A 13,132-nucleotide genomic window follows, 5' to 3' on the forward strand; every position below is an offset into this window, starting at 1 on the left:
GGTTTCCCATCTGTAAAAAGAGGTAATATTTCCTTTCTCCCAGCCTTTATTCAGCTTACAAGGCTCCTGGGACTAGGATTCTTTTATTGCATGTTTCTGTATTGTCTCGTACAACAAGACCCTGATCTCAGTTGAAGTCTGTAAGTATCTCAGAAATATAAATAGATAATAATAAAAAGATGATTTTGACACAAAATGGAATTTTATATTCTGGAGAGTGAAATAAAATATGTACTAAAGTCTACTAAAGTGTAACCATGAGATCAAATGATAAAATTCTTCTGGCAACAAAGAGTTGACACAAATTTGTGAGATTAAACTGAACCAACTCAACGGAGGCTTGTTCTGGTGGTTTATTCATATAAAGTATATGAAAAAAGTAAGTGAGATGATCAAATTACCCTCACAGCATGGATTTTGACATGGATGTAGACTAACTGAGCCACTGGAGGACTGAGCAGGTGCGTGGTTCTAATTATACCCTCAGTCTTGTGAGGAAGGAGCAAACTTCCAGGTTGCTTCCCTGGTGGAGATAAGGTGTTATCAGCCATCAGCAAATGAGAGGGGAGAACAAGGACAAGGCACCTGATGGGAGAAAGAGGAGGAAAGGAGGGGGCGAGGAGAGCATATTCATAATGCTACTCATCCTTTAAAAATGTATACACACATCGACTCTGAGCCATTTGGATGCCACTTCCAGTACTCATTTCTTGTGTCTCTGAGTAACCCTTCCTTATGGCGAGACACACAAAACTCCTTTTAACATTTTCTATTTTATGGGCCTGCAGTGAGATATCTGGCTAAATATAATGATTTATTTGTTTATTAATTAATCAACAACAGGCACACTAGAACTACAATCCAAACAGTCCCCCACACAGGTTTTTATCACCATGTACTATATCCCTAGGGAAATACACATCTTTTTTTTCAGGAGTATAAATGGACATTTCTATAAATTGCAACTACTTGGGTGCATGTAATATGCAATATTATTCATCTTTGTATTCCAGGTGAATCCAGACTAGACTACCAGCCTCTGGGGGAGTCTGCTTCATATAATTATCAGTATTCAAAGAATGATTGTAGATGCTGTAGCTTAACAGCAGGTGAATGGTCCTTATCTGAATATTAAATAAAGTACAACTGGATTTCTAGGTTATCTCTGGCTAAATGTTTGCAAAGTCATTAGTGAAAGCATGCAGGTATAATCCCCACCACTCTTCTTCTTAAAAAGGATTTCCACTTTTGTTTTTAATTCCTTTACAGGATGAATTGTTCATCTCCCCTTCCTATACACGCAATCTCCTCCCTTCATTGGACTACCAGAAACATCAAGGAAGCTGCCTTGTAAGTAATACCTACACTTTTTATTTTTTTCAATCCTAAGCAACAAAAGAAACCTAGAGAAGAGTGACAAAGAGAAAGATTTATTATTTCCTCTGAGGACTATCAGGGCTCTGGGTGTTGGGAAAGGCTCTGTAGTAAACTGTTCCTTTGTCCTCCCAAGTTCTGGGAACTTCTATTGCATGACCTAAGAGAAGCTCTATGTATTTATTTAGTAAAAGCCTTTTATTATTGTTTTAAAATGGAGGATTTAATATACTTGAACACTGTTTTAGTAGCTTGATAGTGGATATTACACAGAATCTAGTAGATAGTAGTTATGAGAAAATTAATAGAACAAAGAAAAGGAACACCCCTCCCCTGCTGAGCAGAACGGACAGCCCAGACCTAGCAGAGGAAAATTACTGGAGATGAAGGAAGAAGAATTACCATGGGACTATATAACACAAGATTTTTGAGGCACAACTCGTGTTTCAGTCCCTAGATGTGAAGAACACAGTAGTCTTACATTTTGAAAAGGAATTTCCAAGGCAGACATACTCTACAAAGTAGCTAGGCCAGGACATCACCTGCTCCTTCTGCCAGACACCACAAAACCTTCACACCCACCTCAGCCTGGCCCATCAGTGGCAACACATGTTATCACAACAACTGCACGTATTTGGTTTTAGTTGAATATAAAAATAAAAACCACATTAAATTCAATATCATTTCTCTGAATATTAAAACCCAAACACAACCCCTCCAAAACGGGGCCATCACTACAGTAAGCTGTACACTATTTATTTGCCCATGGATTCCCATTTTTTCTGAGCTGTAACACAGGCTGAGTTTTCAGCATGGCACAGCTGACCATCTTTGGTTTTCAAGCATTATACCTCTCATTGCTGCTGCTTCAGGCTTCTGCAGACTCAGGCAGATGTTACTACACCCATCTACAAGGCTTTCTGCTCATCTTTGCAGAAATGCAGGGTAGAAACACTTTTTCAAGAAGGGAGGAGGGAAGAACAGTGAGCACAACTTTGTGTTGAGCTCTGCATTGCCCAGCAAGCCACACAGTCTCAGGGGTGAGGGAATACAAGGGGCTCTGTGTGCCAAAGTCCTGTTTCCTTCCATAACAAGGGGAGAACTTTTTCTAGCATGTGAGTACTTCTGTGTATTTTTACTTAAGTAAGAATGTAAAGCTCATGACTTCTGGAAATGCACTGATTCAAACTCTTCCATCAAGAAATGGGTATTATGGAGCTCTCTTAACTTTTCTACCTTTGTTCCTCAGGACATCTACAGTGGATGCTGCTGTGGGCTCACTCCTTTGTAGCTATGTTACCATTGCCAGGAATTTAGGAAACACCGCCTAGAGCTGTGAGGCTTTTCCCAATCCCATATTTTTAACTATTTTTATATGAAAATGAACTGTACAATAATAACAGTATTGGCTCTGATATTGCTGCTTTCATAGAGTTAGAAAGAAAAAAAATGAAACTAAATAAGTCATGTTTTTTTGGTTGTGCTTGTAGTGGAGATGGTCTTCTTTTGTAGGGAAGGGCTCTGCATATTTAGTCAGGAGCCTTTAGTTACCATCTCAGAACTTTCTCCTCTAGGACCACAAGTACTCTATTTTGAGTGGAACAACCTAAGAAAGTTAACAATTGTTTTCTATTTGGCATTTTTATATGTATTAAAAAACAACCCCAACACAACCAACAATGTTCCCACCTCCCCTCACCAAAAAAAGTAAAAAGGCTAATCCAAAACTCTTCTACCCAGTTTAGAACCCAAATTTTCACTTTTACTTAACTGTGAGTCACCTGCAGTCACTGGAATTAGTTCTGATTTTAACCTCAAACATTTTCTAATGACACTTTTTAGCAATACCTGATCTCATGTCATTTGCATTCATTACTATTTTTATAATCTCTTGAAGCACTTAAACACCTCCTGATTTAAAAGTAAGCCCTTTAAGAGGCCATTTGCACCTAGAAGCCAATGGCCAAATCCAAATCCATCTGAAGCTGGTGGAAATTTTGACACTTATTATAATGGTGAAATCATAATTTGGTTGAAGTGTACAGTAAAGCAGAAGATGATTTGCTTAGGGAGTGATGAGGGTTGGCTTTGTCCATGTCATCAACCACATGCTGGCTGATTTAAGAATGAAACTTGGACATGCTTACAGAGGCAATCAATCATTAGACTGGATGCCCTTGTTTCAGCTAGGCTAAGCAGTGAGACAAACATGGGAATATTGCATGTGAGAGCAAAAAAACAGTGAATTTTGGAGAACTTGAGAATCTCCCATATTTCTGTATCATATCCTCAAAAATCTTAAAGCAGTCAGTTTATCCAGCATATGGCTCCTCTGGAGCTGATGGACTGAGGCTGTGGTTCCTGACTGACACTGTGGTCTTTATTCATAACTTTCACCAGTTTCAGAGACAATATTTGCATGCAGGAGGGCTGAACAGAACAGCCAGAATAGATGCTAGCTGCAATCTGAGGGTGACATACATGCTTTCTATCACTGATATGGACCCATGACCACTGCACCAGCAGGTACTGGCAGGTCTCCTGAAGCAGATCTGTGATTTGGAAGAGTTTTTAAATATGTACAGACCAAACCTCCCCCAGCAATGCAGACCTAGTCTCAAGCACTATGGTAAACACTGTAGTACATATTTTACAGTCATACAATATTTACATTAGGAACGTGGTTGTTTCTAAGTCTGTGTTTCTATACTTGTCTTTCTATATTTCTATACTTATCTGTCAGATTCTGATGGCAGCAGATTGTGAAGACAGAACCTGTGCTTGATTTTGGTCCAGCGGTGAGGAGCAGTAACAACACCTTGTCAGCTCCCCTTGAGCAGAGGGCCCCATGGGCACGGAGCTGGGGCTCTGCCACCCCTTCCCTGCCTCTCTGCGGGGTCAGGAAATGCAGTGAGGGTGGACTGACCCCTTCCCGGGTTTAAACCCACCAGCCACCCCCACAGAGCCACACTCCATCCCTACAAACTGTAACAACTTTCCCAACCCCAGGGGGTGAGCCCTGACCCAGAGCCCTGGTTGGTCACTGGTGCTCCCTGGACCACTACTGAGTACGTGCCCAAGATGTTCACAGCCCTCAGCCTTTCCATACAGTCAGGAGGAGACCCACAGCAGGTAAATTACTGTTGGCCATAGAAACATTCCTATATGGGAGAGGGCGTGAGTTATGCAAATATCTACTCTATAAATCTGGTATGTGGCTTTGAAGAAAAACAAAAAAGCCACTTAAAAATTTGTTCCAAATTTGGCCACAGTATAGTTTTGTTAGTTCAAAGAAACGAAGCTAACTTTATTGTTATTTGTGTTTGGATCAAAGAAAACTATGAAAATAAACATTAGACAGAATGATAATCAACACTGGAAAAGAAATGTTTACTAAAGATTTCCTTCTGTGTTCTCTTACCAGCATTAATAATATTTTCTTTTTCTAAAGTTTTCTTGCTTCCTTCAAAGAGATTGATTTCAGTAGAAAGAACAAACATATGCAAATAAACTGAATGATGTTATACCCCCTGCCCCTATCCCCCCAAACTGCATCAGATAATTCCATATTGTTAGTCTGCATTACATTTTTATCAGTTTTTTTGTCTTAATCAGATATGAAGCTCTTGCAGTACATCTCTAGAACTGGGCTGTGACCCTGATGTGACTCTCCAGTACAGAAGCAGCCTTAACCCTGCTGTAATCTAATAGTTCAAATTTAACGGATTTGTTTTTTCAGTGGAAATAATGGCTTCCTGTCACAGAACAGAGACACAGATTACATATCTGATAAATGGCTTTGGCATGATTTTTTCATGTAACACACAATTAACAGTGTTTTTTATAAGATTCATGGTTTAAGGATTTGGTGAAAGCAATGTAATGTAATGTAATGTAATGAATAAGTTCATTACTACGCCTTTTCTTGAAAAAAAACAACACTCTGCATGTCTGCTAGTGCTTGAAAAACAAATATTTGCTTGGAAAGAGCTCACCTATGCTTTCAAGTGTTAATTTAGCCTCAAAACATTATACTGAAATTATTACCATTGAGAGCTGATGTATTTTTTTCATGAGGCATATTATTATAATTGATAACCCAAAATGGAAATAGGATAATTCTGATTTTATAAGCTACCACCCATACAGACACCGAAAATTTCCACATTATAGTTATAATTGTTTTTTGTCATGCCATAATCCCCTAAACATTATCAACTAATTAATAGCTGAGCAATACATAAGGAGATATACAATTCTTCTATGGACGGAGTTACATATTTTGAAGGAGTTTATTATCTGTAGTTTGGTTTTGAAATCACAGCTCAGATAATGCTTCTGCTGCCTCCACTGGCTATATCTTCAGCCCACCCAACCACCAGCCTTACACTGGGAGTTGCTAACTCAGAGCATTTACAATGAGGTAATCATCACCTTGTAGCTGAGTGGTGTGAATGCTGGTCAGATGGCCTGTATTTTATTAACAGAAATAGGGTCACAAGTCAAATACATGCTTGGGGTCAGTGAGCAAATACAAAAGAAGATTAGAGGAACAAAAAAATGTGACTGGAGGGGTAAAATCCCACTGGGGGTTAATCGAGCAGAAATGTATCAAAGAATGTAAACTACCCTTTCTTTTGTTATTCATCGTACGGGATGTAGTTCCTGTGTCCTGCTGATTCCAGTTGGATAGGGCATCATCTCCCGAGTGCTATCCTTTAATGAGCTCCTTGAGCAGAGCCTTACAGAGGGACTTCCAGTAATACTCCTACTCAGGCTATTACTACCGCTACCACTATTAAACAATAGCAATAAGAAGAATTAAAACCACTTAGCATAAATATTTAGATCGAAGACTTTCTTCACCTGCTATTGCACTGTGCAATGACTGCCTATAAAAACAGGAGAAAAATAGCATTCAGTGTCACTTCTCTGGGATTCTCTTCTGCCTTCAAGGTGAAAAGACTGGACCAAGAATTAACTTCACCAACACACTGATTTAACTCCCACTTGCAAAGCAAATTAATTAACGAAAATATTTCTGAAGAGATGGTATTGTATTGCTATAGTTCTAGTTTTTCTAAGACTGTCTTTTCATATGACAGATGAACATGTAAGGAGTCAGCAGCCCTGATCTGCACAGTAAGTACTGGACTTGGTAGGGCCCAAATGGCAGCAGTCAAGAAAAATCATAGGGTACTTACCAAGCAGCAGCTGATTTTCTCTTCTGATACATGTTCATCGCTCTTCCTGTGACAAGAGGCAGAAATTCTGCCTTATTTGAACTACACACATTTGTCTAATTCTTTAAAATCCCAGCAGTAGGAAGATTCCCTTTTCATCAATTTCCATTTATTATGCTTGTAGCTACATATTGTAATATGAATTCTTTTATCCATGTATACTGCACATCTATAGATTTTATGTTTTCACACGTCACATGAAAAGCATATTTCAAAACTATTGCATTATCGTGTGCCAGAAGAATATTGCTGTGGGAATGCAGACACATTATCCAAAGTACAGTATAAAACAAGGAAGTGAGAGTCAGGAAGGAAGGAATTCTTAGTTCTATGACTACGTGCCCCTGACTTACCGTGCGATGTTCATAAAGTCTCTTACTCTTATTTTAGCATACTTTATATATAAAATCAGGAATATGTCCTTCTGCAAGGTTGAAATTAATGGTAACTGGTCCAATCATGCCCTTTGAGAGCAAAATTGGGATTTCTGTCATCAACTCCAAGGTGAGCCAAATCAGGCTCAGAGATGGTAAATCTTTACGTTCCAAAGATTAAGACTACATAGATGGCCAGATACAGTGTGGCAGACTAACTGAAGACTAATGTGAAATAAAATACTGTAAATATTACTTGAACTGAAATCAAAGGCTTCCATCATTTCCTACCTAGCTATCTATAAATGTTTTTCCCATACAATTTATTTTCATGCATTATATACCTCCTTACAGAATATATGTTTTTGATCCTGCATCTTCAAGCAAATTATATTTCTAACTTATATATCACCCCTTCAATTTAAAACTAATTATGCTTTTAAGTGTTTTGCTGCATTGAACCTTCCTGGGGCCACAAGCAGGATTTCCCTCCTCCTTGGATGAAGGGTGTTATGGCAGTGTGTGCACACTGTGCCCGACCTCAGATCAGCTGCCAGGTTGTGGACACCCACATAAGGATTTTCTTCACAGAACTGATCTTAAAAATGGAAATGTCTGTCTCCTCCAGCTACACTGGCAGACACTGTTTACCCAAAGATCCAGATACACAAGACCTTGTTATCAACTGCAGCTTTTACACAACTTACAAGTAAGTTAGTGGGTTGGAAATCACACATGTTAGAAATATTTTCTGAAGGATATGATCATATTTGTTGCCCTTAAAAGTGTTTAATGTTGCATGTTAGTTATGTAGATTAGCATTACTTAATTTATAAGGTTTTAAAAATATAAATTACCACAGAGTGGATTTATAAATGCTTGGAAAATAATAATATATATTTATTACACACAAAAAAATTAAAACTACATTGACATGCAATTAATAGATTTGGGAAAAGCCATGAGCAAAGTGTCTTTCCAAGGTCTACATTTCAGTCATTCTAGTCCTTTCTATAGAATACAGTCCACTAAAATACAACATGCTGAAGTATTTCTGCTAACTTGGTGTGGAAGCACTACTTAAAAGAGTTAGCTTTTTAATAATGTGGTCAAAATATTTTAAGAAAGATCACTTCATGCACTATAATTAATTACCTTTACATCTGTATTATGTGGAGGAGATATACTATACACTTTGGACAGTAGTGCTGAGATGTACTGAGGTTTGCATAATGCTGTATTACTACTTAAAGGCTTGTGAATAAGAATTTTACTACAATCACAACATATACATTGGGCTCTCCTAGTAAATGGATCACTCAAATAAAAAGAAAAGAATGTTTTTGATCTGCAAAGAAGATGAGCAAAAAGTAAGTCTGCTCCTCTTAACTCTGCATTAGGGGGAAAAATGAACTTTGATCTATCATATTGCAGAGCTGCTTGTATTTCAGTGGCAATTTATCAATTTTTAATAGTCAAAGCTCCCAAGTAGCAAAAGCTTCTTAGACTTCCTAATCTAATAGCCATTATTTAAAATTTTTATTCTGTATGACTTACTGTTCAGAAGCAAGAAAGCAACATAATTTCTTAAAAATTTTTTTTTATAAAAATCAATTAAATGGAGTCCAACACTACTAATTCTGTTCCTCCTCATGCTGGTGTTAAAACAATGCAGAATCCCACCAGAATACCACCTTGATATATCTTAACGTTTCTTACCTACTCTGACAGCACAGTGCATCAGCAACAGGACTGACTTAAGGTCAGGCTACAGCAGCAGCACCATCCCTTAAGGGAATCCTTTCTCCTTTTGGGATTGGAGCCCATCCGTGCCATCCCCCTGCCCTGCTGACAGTGCTGGGCTGGGGGCTCTGCCTCAGCTCTGCCTCCTGTGCCCCTCCAGCCTCAGCTCGGGTGTCTCCCACCCTGCAGGGAGCAATTAGGAAGCTCTCGCTGTGCCCCAGCCACCACGGCTGCTGCAATTTGTCTTTGTAGGGGATATAACAGGTCTCTCTGCTTCCTCCCCCAACACCAGAAGGGTGAGAGAATCTCTCCCAAGCATCCAGCTCCACAGTTGAGTCCCAATTTTTCTATGTAAGGTGAGCTCTCTATTCCTAAGACAATGGAGTGGTGAGGATATTAAGCACCCTGTGGGCCTACCACAGGAGCAAATCTAAAATAAGCTTAAGACTGTCTAATATTAAAAAGTTGACCTTGGCAAGCCCAAAGCACAAGGAGGAGCATTTAAGACTGCATATCTAAACTTGCATGTTGTTATTGCTAAACATTAAACCCTAAGGTCAGAATTCAGAATTCAGCCCCTCCGACTCAAAAATACATCAATGTATTTGCTAAATGGAAACCACAATCACACCATATCTTATCACAATGTCACAAAATGCAGAAAATTACAAATCAGTTTTAAGGCAAAATACATGACAGCAAAATATGAGTACACAAAAACTACATTAAATATCAGTCTTCATTTGTCCCTACCGCTTCAACTTACCTCTCAGTTCAAAACTACTCTCTGCAGCGCACAGCTTGAGATAGTCTAAGATCCATTTTAGAGTGGACTGAAATATAAATGACAGTTCGCGCTACACATGAACATAGACAACTGTATAAAATATTTAAATAAAGACAGAAAAGAACAGAGGAAACCAACAGAGCCTTTGGCAGACCCAGCCTTTGGGAATTTAGCAGCTTGAGATTCATTGCAAATTTCATCTTTAATGTTATTTTTAGTTCAATATTTTGTAGCACTCAGAAGTAAATCTTTGTGTGCTGTCTCTCCTCGTGCTTGTGCTGCTTCCTTTTCTGATCTTTTCTTTTAAAGAAACCCAATATATTTTCAATACAATTGATTTGTGACATGTTTTGTGGTATTTGTTAAAGTTATCCTGCTTCTTCATACAATTCAGTCAAAACCATTACACTGCTTTTCTTTTTAAGTGCTGAATATTGCTCGTCCTAACTGAATATAAACGAGACCCCCCAACAGTCTTTGTTCCACCACACCTTGTGTTGCATTAAATTCTCTGACATTAAATTTGATTCTTGGGTTCAGGTCAAACTCTTTTTTTAACCTCTCACCACTGCTCCAAATACTGCCACACACAGCGCATTTGTGGAGCAGTTTTGATTTTATCCTGGAATCTGTTCTTTGTCTTTCTCTGAAGCAATCTGGCTGGAATGATACACAATAACACAGAACTGGAAGATGCTGCAGAGAGGATGCTGGATAACTACCAGCTGTAGGGAGATGGAAACACTGCCTCACATTGTCTCTCCTTCCTGCTCCTGCCTGCGCAGGGTGAAATACGGGAGACTGGGAGAAAGCACAGATCCTTCCACACTGCTTCCTGCACGCAGGATGGTTCTCCAGCTCCCTCAGGCCCACCTCTCCTGCTGCTGTGCCAGACAAGCCCACACAGTTACTGGCTCCTTCTCTGCCTGGCCAGGGACCACAGAGGCCAAAGAACCAAGGGTGGAGGTGTACAGGTAAATTAGCACAGCCCTGTCAGCTGCCCCACAGCAAGCACCCAATACAGGCTCTCACTCAGCACCAAACACAACGCAGCTTAAGTGCAGGTGGAAAAGAAATAATCACAGTTACATCAGATACCAGGCAGTTGGCATGTGAACATGGAAATTATCAAATTTTCTGAGAAGCTGTGAGTTCACACCCTAGTCCACCCCACTGTTCATTGCTGTCTGCCCATGCTCAGGTGACTTGTTCCAAGTCTAGCCCTAGTTTTTTGATTGACTTTCCAGGCCTTTCCCCTTCTTGCTGTTGCAGAGAACTCAAAGAACACACTCTCCCATTGCTACACTTATGACTTAATAGTCCTGCCACAGATCATGGCATTACAAATGGATTATTTCACACATTATGGAACTGATAAGAGCACTGTGATGTGACATAAGACGTGAATCGTATAGGACATATAAGCTAAGGCTACTTATCTGTGCAGTATGAACACTATAAAACTACACTTGCTTTAATTAATTCTAATTTCATCAGACTGCAGTTGGAGCTGAGAATTTTTTCTTTTTTCATGGCAAGATTCACAAGAGAAGGAGCTTGCCTGATCATAAGGCTTTAAAATTGCAAGAGAGATTTTCTTTTTCAAAAACCTGATTTCTAAGATATAGAGCCATTATCCAACAGTTGCCACAAATACAAGGACTAGGAGCCCCAATTAAATGACCAGGCATCAGTCTTCAAACAAACAAAAGAAGTATTTTATCCTCACAGCACATAATGAAATTACAGAACTCATGGCCACAGGATGGTGCGGAGGTCAAAAGTGTAAATGGACCATAAAAGGGATTACATGAAATCATGCAAACGAAATCCATCACCAGCTACTAAACATGATGATCAAGATCCAGCCTCCAAATCAAAATGTCTCTGACACTGATCCTCAGAGGGCAGGAGCACACAGGGGAAGAAGGATTGCCCTATATGAGTGATATATCAGAGTTCATACACTCTTTCCCTAGACATTTGCTCCTCTCACTCTCAGAGGGAAAACACTGGTCTACGTGGACATTTTATCTGACTTAGAATGGTAGCTTCTACATGTGTTCTAAAGTCTTCAAAAATCCTGACTCATTTCATTTGACACTGTTTGATAAATGTTTCCACTAAAAAATTCAAGATAATTAAGAAAAAAAGCCTGTAAAGAGTCAAACAGAGGGCAAAAATAAGCCAAGGTACTCAGAAAAGATGGAGTTCAGAACATTTTCCATGAAAGTCATATTTTGCCATATACCTGTGCTTCAGGATCTCATTTTGCACCACAAAAAATATTTCCATCTGACGGTTGCAAAGAAGGAAGTTAACAATACAGAAACCTATTCAGTGTCCACCTTCCAAGGTCTGCTGGGAGACTGAAGCACATCTGACAGTTGAGAACCATCTCATAAATCTGAAATAGGTCCCTGTGGCCCCTGCAGCACTCAAAATCACTGCTCACCATTGCTTTCACTGCACTCAATCATTTGGGCCTCTCCCTTTCTGTGTGAGTCAGATTTTGAAAGCTGAGCCTCCTCTAGCCTGCAGGATTCATAAACACCTGCCCCATTAACCCAGTTTCACTATTTGTCTAATGACAACCACAAGTAATGACCTGACTCAAGTCATGTCAATATTCTGCCAAAAACTACCATTTTGCCCTCTTAGCCACCTCCTCCCACCCACCCATAGGTTATGGAACTGTGGGATGGTTGCCAAAGAAATGCAATAAAAAGGAGGAAATTACATATACAAATAAAATTCACTTACCTAAAAGCTCTGTACATCGGATCTCTTTATGCTGCCTCCTCCTCCACCATCTACTCCTTTACTTCCAGCACTTGTTTCTCCTCTCTCCTAATTTCCTCTTTCTTTGCTGCCCTTTTCCTTCACATGTTCTACTTTCTGTTCTTTCTTTTCCCCTCCTCTTTTTATGCCCTAGTTTTTTTTCTTTGTCTGAAAATGAATAAATAAATGCTTTCATAATTTTCCCTTGCTTCAGAGACAGTAAAGCATTATGGTGTCACTTTACCATTTTTGCTCCATCTTCCCAGTTTTTCCCAACTTCTGTTGTTGTTTTCCATGTTTTCCTTGGCCTTCCTCCCTAGCAATCACTCCCTCCTTGCAAGTACTCCTTCCTCAGTGACTTCATATGCTCCTTCTCTCTGTGGAGCTCCTCTTATCTTTCATTGCAGTTTGAAATAATCCCAATTTCCAGGTGGATTTCTTGGGCTTCTAGAGTTTTGATGGTGAGTAACTATGTAAGACAATATTGAGGAAAGATTTTGGGTGCACAGATGTAGCTTTAGGGGGAAGCAGGGATGTTAACTGGAGAGGAGCTCAGCCCTATTCCAGTTGCTGGGGGAAATATTCCCCCCCGACAAACTCTAAGCCACTTATTTCAGTCTTATTTCCTTGGCCTTCCAAATACTCTACTAAGCCATCGCCTTCTGAGTGTACTTACAGGATCCATCCCTAAAATCTGGACTCTCTATCCTCATGGATGTCCCTCTTGCCAAGAGTACACAATATTAGGAAATTCACTCTGGTTTGCCTTGTAGTTGCTCACATTCTCCTGACGCTTAAAACCCATCTGAAGCCTGCCCATGGATCCCAGC

The 13,132-nt window shown here is 39.5% G+C and overlaps 1 long non-coding RNA gene across 2 annotated transcripts; it reads right to left on the reverse strand.

The window, feature by feature from the left end:
• Nucleotides 1-439: 439 nt before the first annotated feature.
• On the reverse strand, nucleotides 440-12,455 carry LOC114060139. 2 transcript variants are annotated; one of them, XR_003571826.1, is made up of 4 exons: nucleotides 12,285-12,455; nucleotides 9,501-9,567; nucleotides 6,579-6,624; nucleotides 440-523 (listed from the first exon to the last, which is right to left on the reverse strand). It is a non-coding gene; the product is annotated as an uncharacterized LOC114060139 (long non-coding RNA). The 2 variants fall into 2 exon arrangements; XR_003571825.1 differs by lacking the exon at nucleotides 9,501-9,567.
• Nucleotides 12,456-13,132: the final 677 nt, after the last annotated feature.

Source organism: Empidonax traillii, unplaced genomic scaffold (assembly GCF_003031625.1).
Source record: "Empidonax traillii isolate 1590-97213 ecotype Southwest subspecies unplaced genomic scaffold, ASM303162v1 scaffold261:size680923, whole genome shotgun sequence".
In the NCBI taxonomy this organism is placed as follows: Eukaryota; Metazoa; Chordata; class Aves; order Passeriformes; family Tyrannidae; genus Empidonax; species Empidonax traillii.